This window comes from Meriones unguiculatus, chromosome 11, assembly GCF_030254825.1.
Source record: "Meriones unguiculatus strain TT.TT164.6M chromosome 11, Bangor_MerUng_6.1, whole genome shotgun sequence".
Classification (NCBI taxonomy): domain Eukaryota; kingdom Metazoa; phylum Chordata; class Mammalia; order Rodentia; family Muridae; genus Meriones; species Meriones unguiculatus.
Window position 1 is genome coordinate 93,368,309 of NC_083359.1, and position 10,367 is coordinate 93,378,675.

Here is a 10,367-nt window from a genome sequence, read left to right on the forward strand (position 1 = left end):
TTTTCTCCTAGGCTGTTTTGAATTTTATTTTACCAGATATTAGTATACATATGTCTTCTTATTTCTTAGTTCCATTTGCTTGAATACTTTTTCCCATCCTTTTACTCTAAGGTAATCTATCGTTGACGGAGAGATGTGTTTTTTGGAGACAGCAAAAAATAGAAATTGTTTTCTAATCCATCTAATCCTTAGTCCTGTCTCTTCAATAGGAAATTGAGTCCATTAATATTAAGAGTTATGTTTGAAGGATGTGTTTTAATTCCTTTCATTTTATTGTTTTGTGGTACTTTCCAATTTTTAAAATTAATTAATTTATTTACTTTGCATCTCAATCACAGCTTCCCCACACTCCTCTCTTCCCAGCCCCTCCTCCACATTCCTTCCCCTCCCCATCCATTTTTTTTCTTTTTAACCTCAGAGAAGAAGAGGCCTTGTATGGATATCAACCTGCCTTGGAATATCAAGTTGCAGGAGGACTAGGCTCATCATCTCTTATTGGGGCTAGACAATGTAGCCCAGTTAGGTGAAAGACAGTCAAAGGTAGGCAACAGAGTCAGAGACAGCCCCTGCTCCAGTTGTTTGGGGACCCACATTGTCCTTTAACTTTCTTTTCTTTTTTTCTTTTTATTTAAGTTTATTTACTTTACACCCCAAAGGTGCTCCCTCCCTCCTTCTCCCAGTCCCCACTTTTCCTCCTTCCCTCTTCCCTCTCCCCCTTTCCCATGAAAATGGAAGTCCTCTGCTCCTGTATCAAAGCTCAGCACATCAAGTCACATCAGGACTTCAGTTTCCCATCTTGTTCCCAGTTCTCTTACCTCCCACTCCATTCTCTCCACATCTGATCTTCACCCTTGTTTCTCCCCACTCCATCTCCTGCCCAGTTCCCTCTCTTCATCCATTTCTTCTGCCTATTCTATTTCCCCTTCTGTGTGACATTCTAACACACTCCCTTTGGCCCTCCATGTTACATAGCTTCTTTGGATCTGTGGCTTGTAGAACGATTATCCTGTACTACAGAATAATAGCTGCTTATAATTGGGTATTTACCATATGTGTTTTCCTGGGTCTGGGTTATTTTGCTCAGGATGATCTGTTTTTCTTTCTCTCCTCTCTCCTCTCCTCCTCTCCTCTCCTCTCCCTTCCCCTCCCCTCCCCTCCCCTTTCCTCCCCTCCCCTCCCCCAAAATTTAACAAGGACTGAAGTTTTCTAAATCTGTGAAAATATTTTTAGGAAAAATATTCACCAACATTAAATTTTATGTAATTATCATTAGATTACTCTAGAGCTTTCAATTATTCTTTTAGCTGCCCTTTAGCCTACAATCTTCAGGTTATTTTATGTCCAGAAAATCGATGGCCCATATTATTTATTTTTATTTATAAATTTAATTTAATTTATATATTTATTTATTACAATTTATTCACTTTGTATCCCCTCTGCAGCCTCCTTCCTTATCTCCTCCCAGTCCCACCTACCCTCCTCCTTCCCCTATGCTCTTTCCCTAGTCCCCTAATAGGGGAGGACTTCCTCCCCTTCTATCTGACCCTAGCTTATCAGGTCTCATCAAGGCTTGATGCATCATCTTCCTCTGTGGCCTCCACAAGAGTGCACCCCCCAGGGGGAGGTGATCAAAGACCCAGCCAATGAGTTCATGTCAGAGACAGTAGCTGTATACCTTACTAGGGAACCCACTTGGAAACTGAGCAGCCAATGGGCTTCCTTTGAATAGGAGGTCTAGGTCCTCTCCATGCATGGTCCTTGGTTGGAATATCAGTCTCTGCAGGCCCGCCTGGGCCCACGGTTTTTGACTGTTGTTCTCCTTGTGGAGTTCTTATCCCCTCCAGGTGTTTCTGTCTCTCTCTTCTTCCATAAGGTTTCCTGCACTCTGCCCAAAGTTTGGCTATGAGTCTGAGTATCTCCTTCAATACCCTGATGGGTAGAGTCTTTCAGAGGTCCTCTGTGGAAGGCTCCTGTTCTGTTCTCTGTCTTCTTCTACTTCCATTGTCTATCCTGTTTGCCCTTCCCTAGGGTCCTCCTTGTTGTTTAGCTTCTTTAGGAGTATAGATTTTAGTATGCTTATCCTATATTGTATGGCTAGTATCCACTTATACATGAGTATGTATCACATGTGTGTTTCTGCTTCTGGCATACCTCATTAAGGCTTATTTTTTCTAGTTCCCACCATTTGCTTGCAAATTTCATGATTTCCTGGTTTTTAATTTCTAAGTAGTATTCCACTGTATAAATGTAGTACACTTTCTGTATCCATTTCTCTGTTGAGGGACATCTAGGTTATTTCCAGATTCTGGCTATTACAAATAAAGCTGCTATGAAAATGGTTGAGCAAATGTCCTTGCTGTATACTTGAGCATATTTTGGATATATGCCTAGGAGTGGTATAGCTGGGTCTTGAGGTAGCACTATTCCCAATTTTCTGAGAAAGCACCAGATTGATTTCCAAAGTGGTTATATGAAGTTACATTCCCACCAGCAATGGAGGAGGATTCCCTTTTCTCCATATCCTTAACAGCATGTGTTGTCACTTGAGTGTTTGATCTTAGACATTCTGACTGATGAAACCTTAGAGTTGTTTGGGTTTGCATTTCCCTGATGACTAAGGGAATTGAGAATTTCATTAAGTGCTTCTCAGCCATTTGAGATTTTTCTGTTGTCAATTTTCAGTTTAGCTCTGTACTTCATTCTTTTAATTGGATTATTTGATTGGTTGGTGCTTAATTTCTTGACATCCAGTTAGATCAGAATGATTTGTTGAAGACACTTTCTTTTCTCCATTTTATAATTTTGGCTTCTTTGTCAAAAATTAAATGTCTATAAGTGTGTACAGAGAGATAAATATGGTTCTATTTTTTAATCAGATTTATTTTATTGGCATTTAATTTCTTGAGTTCCATATATATTTTAAATATTAGCCCTTTGCTAGATGTTGGGTCAGTGAAGATCTTTTTCCAATCTGTGGCTTCCTGTTTTGTTCTATTGATAGTGTCCTCTGACTTACAGAAGCTTTTCAGAGTCATGAGATACCATTTATTAATTGTTGATCTCAGAGCCTGGGCTCTGGTATTCTGTTCAGGAAGTTGTCTCTTATGCCAATGAGTTCCAGAATTTTTCCTACTTTGTCTTCAACAGGTTTAGAGCCTCTGGTTTTATGTCAAGGTCTTTGATCCACTTGGACGTGAGTTTATTGCAGGGTGACAAACATGAGTCCATTTTTATTTTTCTACATGCAGACATCCAATTAGACCAGCACCATTTGTTAAAGACACTTTTTTTTTTCCCATTGTATGATTTTGGCTTCTTTCTTTGTCTTTTACTTGTGTTTCACCTATGTTGGTTTATTCAGATTCTGCTGTGGTAGAATAGCTGGGCTCTAGTGGAGAAAATTTGTCCTGTTTTTTTTTTTTTTATGCTGGTGTCTAGGCATCTGGATTTAGGGTGATTATAGGTTTAGCTGCTGACTTCTAGGCTTGTCTTTACTAGGTAGGTATTTTGTTCCTTAGTTTCCTTTTCTTTTCTGGATTTTCAGAGAGTGTGTTGGTTCTATATTGCCTGCTTTACTAATCTTCTCAGCTGGTATGTTCACAGGGAATCTCCACTGGTGTTGGAGGCTGGGGTGCCCCCCACTGGTTGGAGGAGGGAGGTTAGAAAGGAATAGTTTGTGTGGTCCACAGTGGATGTGGGTAGGGGGAAGAAGGGGATTTTGTTGCAGTGCTAGGAAGAAGCCTGAGGGATTCAGTCTGTTGGGGTAACAGAGAAACAGAGAATAACTGTAGGCAACTAACTTTGTCTTCTGGCAGGTGAGGCCTGTGGTTGAGTAGGGTGGAAAATATCTTCTATGACTTTTTGGAAATTATTTTGTGTCTTTGACCTAGTTTCTTTTTCTCTCTATAACAGTGGTTCTTAGGCCTGATCTTTTTATAGTGTCTCAGAGTTCCTGCATATCCCACTCATGTTTTCATTTTTCAGATTGAATGTTTTCTTCAACTATGTAATCCAATTCCTCTACCTTGTCTTCAAATCTTGATATTTTTCTTCTACTTGACATTTTTCTTCTTCTTGTCTCAGTGTTGTATAAACACTTCTCCTCACTTGCCTCCTGATATACCAGTAAAGCAGTTTATAGCCAATTGCTGAGCAGGGGAAAGAATAGGGTTGTGAGAGATCAAAGAATTAAAAATTAGATTTTTTTTTGGTATTTTTTTAAAGTTTAAAGCACTAGCCTGAACAAAGGCCAGCCAGGTGTAGACATGTTCAGCCACCCGGGGAAAGGAACCAGCCCAACGGCATTCTATTCCTGCCCACTAGAGATACAGTTGCTAGGAAATGGCCCAGATGTCCAGGTCAGAACCACTTATTGTCTTAGTGCCTAAAGTAAACGAATCATTTCAAAAGTCAATTTCCCTTACCCAATCATGTAACACCAAGGCATGTAACTCCCTGCTTGCGTTTTTTGTTTGTTTGTTTGTTTTTTGTTTTCCTTTAAAAACCTTGTTCCCCTAGACCCTAGACCACTGGGCCACATTCCTTTCCTGCTTCTGCAGGAAGTTTTTGTGACCTGAGGCTCAAGCTCTTATACAATAAACCCTCATTTGCAGTGGAGTTGATTCCTGGTGGTCTTTGGGGGGGTCTCACAAACTGGGCATAACAGTTGGACTTCCTGCCAGCCAAAGGAGGAAGAGTTAGAGGAGGAAGTAGGGGATTCAGCCATAGGAGAGGTACAGAAGATATCAGAAAAGAGGAGGTAGAGCAGAAAATCTACAAAGTGCAAGTATCTCTGTGATGTGTACTGGGAAGAAGTCAAATTACCTTAGAGGGTTAAGAATATAGGAATAACAGCTCAGTTATTGTTTTGAAGCTTATTATTAATTAAATATGAAAGAGTCTCATTTATGTGATAGTTGGGTTAAGAGTGAGAAACAAACACGCTTTTATAAAAATAACTTTAACATTTCCATTGAGTTTAATTAATATTAGTTTTATTTCAATTCTGCTCTTCAGAAATTTTATATATTTAAATCAATTCTATTTTTGTATATTGAGACACATTAGGTTTTTATACTGTTTGTATTTATCCAATGGGACCTAGGCATCTGCAATTGGGTCATTGGTAGTGGATTTTTATCCCCTCTTTGTTGAGTAGATAAATGAATCTCTGTTTTCTGTTGCCCTAAATTTTCAGGTTCTAAACCAACTCAAGGGTGCTTGGGGTTGAGTCTCCATGCAACTTTTGATGTACCATGTGTGAATAGGTTTCAGAGATGGCTCCATCTCAGCTAGGGTTAGGTATAGCTTCTGAGCATAGAAGAAAAACCTCTGTAGAGTTAGGAGATTCTTGCTATAGATCCTCAGAAGTCTGTGGGAGGCTCATAGGGTTATGTGGGTAGTTCTTAGCCTGAAAGAACTTGGGTCACAGTGATGATGGGCAGCACTACCTGAGGGAGGTGTTTGAGATTGCACTCCTCTGGAGATGGCTGTGGATTCAAAGTAGGCGTATGTACTCTAACCTGAATGAGAGGCTCAGGACATAGCATCCTTATTCATGAGAGGCAGAGGTCTTAACTTGAGGAACAGCTCAGAATATGTGGTCTTCATATGATGGGAATGAAAACCATGTCCTATAACTTTTTATTGAAATATTTTAGATTTGTATTGTAGAAACTCTCAGTACCAACTGCTTGTCAAGGCGGTTGCTTGTTTTTTTTGTTTTGTTTTGTTTTGTTTTGTTTTGTTTTTGTTTTTGTTTTTTTTTTCCTAGTGACTCATCTGGAGTAAGTTTAGAAAGGCTACTAACCCAGTAATAGGAATCCTCTACTAACTCCTGCTCAGATTATTTTTTTCCTTAGACAAAGGGTTGCTCTGTGTAGCTCTGGCTGTCCTGGACTCACTTTGTAGACCAAACTGGTCTTTAACTCACAGAGATCTGCCTGTGTCTCCTCCTAGGTGCTAGGATTAAAGGCAACCACCACCACCCAGCTTCCTGCTCGAATTTTAAAAATATCTTTTCTTTAGGTCTATCTTCTTAGGAAATGCATTATGATAAGCATAACTCATATTTTTAAAATCAACTCTTAATTATTGATTTAAAAAAATTTGTGTTTATATCCAGTCAGTACTTAATGTGTATGGAGCAGGAAATGGGGTGGGAAGGATGGAATTGGCTCTCCATTAACTGTCCTGTGAAAATTACTTGTGGTGTAAGAGTTGAGTGAGGACATGCATGCTTCTGCTTACTTGAATAGGTCTTGTGAGGAACTGAGCTGCTGGGAAAGAAATGTCCTATTTTCCCAGCTGTCATCTCCACCTGCAACAGCTCCTCTGCAGTGTGCAATGGGGTGGGTACGGACCTATCTAAAGTGTCAGCTCTCTATTTCCCCTAAATTTGTCCTTATTAAAGCTTTTTAGAAAGTTTGATGAATAAATGACTGCAAGCACTCTGGGCAATCTCCAGAAGCTTGGAATAATTGTCATTAATAATTCTTTCCAGTTGAAGAAATGTTTGTTCAAGAGATTTTTGCTGAGCTGCTTGCCTTGCAAGCATTCCCTGAGCTTTTGTGTTTCATCTTGGGATTTTGCTAATGCCTTTGTAGCACAGAGACTTGTTTCAATAAAATATGTTCACTATTTCAGTGTCAGGTGTTAGGTCTAGCACTAGGAATGCAGAGATAAGGTCTCTCCAGGACTTTGTGGAGAGACAGTAATCCAATTATTCTCCCTTATATGTCAGTCTTATGCAGACAGTAATCGCAGAATGCTGCAAATGCAGTTAACAAAGGGTCTTAACCATCACCATGGAGATGAGGAGTGGCTGTAGTCTTTGTGCAGGAGACAACATTTGGCCTGGATTTGAAAATATGAATAAAACTTATCTTTTGACAGAGGAAGAATAGGTGCTGCAGATAGCTGAAGAGAATCAGAAATTGTTTAATAAGGCGCAATGTAACCGAGTACTTTACACTACATGAAGCACATTTTATGTTACACTTGTGAGTATGGGAACATTTTTAAAGCAGTGAAAACATACCAGAAAAGTGTGAGACAAGACAAAATGATGAACTAGGACCAGTATAAGACAAGTCAACATCACTAAATAAGAATCTGTGTTACAACTTTGAAGTTCTCCCTCTTGTAGTTATTTCATGTGCCCCTCACTCAAGAACTTGTTCCTAGAATATGCCATGATTATTCAGTGAAGCTGAGTTGTCTGTCAATAGAACTAAGTGGGAGATTTCAGACAGTTTAAGAAGCAAAAAAAAAAAAAAAAAAAGGAACTAACTATCATAACTTTTCAAAGATAGCATCTTGCAGGAGCAGCAGAAAAAGATCAGATGCTGTGGGAGAAGGACAGGAAGAAAAAGAAAAGACCAGAGATTTTCAAAGTAGAAAATATTGGTTCCACAATCTTTATAACTCTGTCTCACACATTCCAACTGGTCTTTTCGTTGAAGGAACATTTAAATTAAAAGGTTTCTAAAGATGTAGTATGAGAAGTTTATATTTGCTTAATACTTTCCTGATTTGCTTTCTTTTGCTGTCATCAACACCATGATTAAAAGGAACTTGGGTAGATAAGGGTCTATTTGCCTTATATTTCAATGTTATAGTTTATTATTGAGGGAAGTCAGGACAGGAACCTGGAGGCAGGAACTGAGGCAGAAGCCATGGAGGGATGTGGCTTACTGATTTGTCTGCTCTAGCTTGGTTCAGCTACCTTTCTTTACAGGGCAAGATCACCAATATACATATGATAACCCCCAGCATGGCTGGACCCTAGTATAGCAACTAACAATTAAGAAAATGCCTCATAGACATAAACATTGTACAATGCGATGGAGGAAACTATTCAGTTGAGATTCTGTCTTTTTAGGTAATTATAAATTTATTTTAAGTTGATAAAAACTGACTGGCATACACACTTAGTATTTGTTTATCTTGTGCAGTAAGTCTGTTTTAGCCATCTTTGCTTTGCAAGAAGCTAATCACAAAGCAAAAATTATAATTTTAAGATAAACAAAACAACTATTAACTAATAGTGGTTAAAGTAATAATCTATAAAAAATTTCAAGACTTAACATCATGAGAAATTATTTTTGGTTCTTTTAAAATACAATTGTGTGTTCATGGTTGAAAAGAGGCTCTCCTCCAAGTTATGTTTTACAGATCTTGCATCATATGGCACTGCTATTTCCAGACCTGCACAGTCTTGTGATGAATGCTCTGCCTGCAGGTGAGGACAAAAAAAGGGCAATGATGAAACCCTCTTCTGCTTCTTACCTTGGTGGTCTAGTAGTGGTGTGTGGCATTTCTGTACACATGCTCTTGGAAGAAACAATCCCTGCAGCTATGTTTAAAAAAGCGGGGGTGGGGAGGCTGGCAAATGTAATTCTGGCAATTCTTAACAAATTGGTGAAGGACTGGCCAGCTGCTTCTGACATAAATATCTGAGTTCTCTATTCTGTTAAATAAGGTGGGCCATAATGATTTTATCCTGAAAATGAATGTATGTGAAAATTTTATTTACTACATCTTGTACCCTGTTGAGTGAACATTACCCATCATTTTCATTCATTGAAACTTCACTGTTATTGCTCTTTGATCTTAGAAGATGCTGAAAAAAGTACCTTGTTCTGCTGGCCATATGGACAGTTATCTTTGTCAGGAATATGGAAAAATCTCTGTCTTGGAGAAGAGGAGAGAGAGAGAAACAGAGAGACAGAGAGACAGAGACAGACACACACACATAGAAGAGAGACAGATGGACAGACACACACACAGAGCAAGAGAGAGAGAGCGAGTGTGTGAGAGACAGAAAGAGAGAGAACACTTGCCAAGTAAGAGAGAGAAATTGCAGTCTCAGTTTAGATAGACTGAACTTCTAGAAACTAATATGTTGGATTAAGTACTGGGTGAGAAAGTTGTTTATTTAAAAAAAAGATAAAAAGAAGAAGCAGATCTGCAGACAGTTGAGGATGGGGAGTTTGGATGGAATATTGTACATAAACAAAAGAACCTGTGCAAGTTACACTTAGGACTCAGCTCATTCCCCTGTGCTGCTTGCATGTACCCAGCATACAACTTTCTCATTACGGACATCCTTATGTGTGTGGGCACACAGTAGCAGAGATAAATGGTAAGAAATGTTGCTTCATATCTATGGCCAGATGATCTGCTCTGTTTAACGCTCCCAGGACAACAGTTTTCACAGGTGTCAGTGAATGCACACCACAGTTGGTTAAAATGGAAATTTCAACTGGAAGACAGTGTTGTAGCTCTTGGAGGGCAAGAGTGGTTCCTGGAATCTATGATGATAAAGGTAGAGGGTAGAGGAAAGGAAAAAGTCATCATTCAAATGTTAAGAGAGGAACTATCTCGTAGTAGATGCAACGTTCATTGTTTCTGTGTATAAGATATTTTATCATACATTCCCAGGAAGAAGCATATGGTCATTTTAAAGCCCATAGACTCCAGACTGTTGACCTCTGCTTCTGTGCCTGCCATTTTCTAGGAGATTTGTCTCCAGAGGTATTTACATTCTCAGCATTTAAGTTCTTATCAGCTGTCTTGTGATAACTGTATTGTATATCTCATTAAATGTCTGTGGCACTGAACAGACAATTTTGTCTATAGATCTGCTGGTGTAAAACAAGACCTTGCTCATGCTAGGCAGGTGCTTTACTCCTGAGCTACAAACCCAGCTCTTCTCTGGAGTTTGTTTAAGTCAATTTTGCATATAGAATGCAGAATAGAATATGGCATCTAGAATATGGCACTATAACATAAAATGTTAGCTATCATCATCATTATTATATTGTTATTTTCACTTTCGTATTTTCCTTTGTATTTGCCTGTTCTAGTTAAAACAACAAAAATAACAACTTGAAGACATCAGGAAAAAACTACAAATGAACAAAAAAATAAAACTTCTAAGAAGTTTGAAACTGTGAATAAATGTTAGATTTTAGCAAACGCCATTAGAAATCTATTAGCTATTCCAAAAATGATTATGAATCCTGAAAACCAAATGTCCGGAGATGCATTCATGCATCAAAGTATGATTCCTGAAATCATTTTATTCAATAGAGAGAAAACTAAAGTGAATAGGATACTTAAACCTTGGTATGCACAATTAGTGTCGTTTGTTCAGGACAGAACGCATGTCAGAAGCACAGACATTTACAAAGGTTCAGATCTGTGCCACTAAAGCTGTGCCTGGAAAGCAAATGTGTGTTTGTGCAGGCTCAGGGAAGCTGACGAAATTAGTTCTTGTTAGTTTTTTTCTTGACAAGTCTGGGCACAGGCTGAGTCCCTGCAGAGCGTGCTTTCCACATCACTACCTGTAGCAAAACAGTAGC